Source organism: Triturus cristatus, chromosome 10, assembly GCF_964204655.1.
Source record: "Triturus cristatus chromosome 10, aTriCri1.1, whole genome shotgun sequence".
Taxonomy (NCBI): domain Eukaryota; kingdom Metazoa; phylum Chordata; class Amphibia; order Caudata; family Salamandridae; genus Triturus; species Triturus cristatus.
In genome coordinates, this window is record NC_140593.1 from 9,880,888 (window position 1) to 9,881,104 (window position 217).

A 217-nucleotide genomic window follows, 5' to 3' on the forward strand; every position below is an offset into this window, starting at 1 on the left:
CGGGGCACCGTTTGCATATATTTTATATATATACCTGGTGTGGTTCCCTTTTATTTGGCCATTCAGGAGATTATAGACTGGGAAACAAGCTGCTTTACATTCCTTCAAGACTTAGACTGAAGGCTGCTCTCCATAGTTACCACTAGGATAGCTTTCAATAAAGGTTGTCTTTAACCTATCGTCAATAAGGGGTTGTTTGGACTGGTGCAAGGTGCCC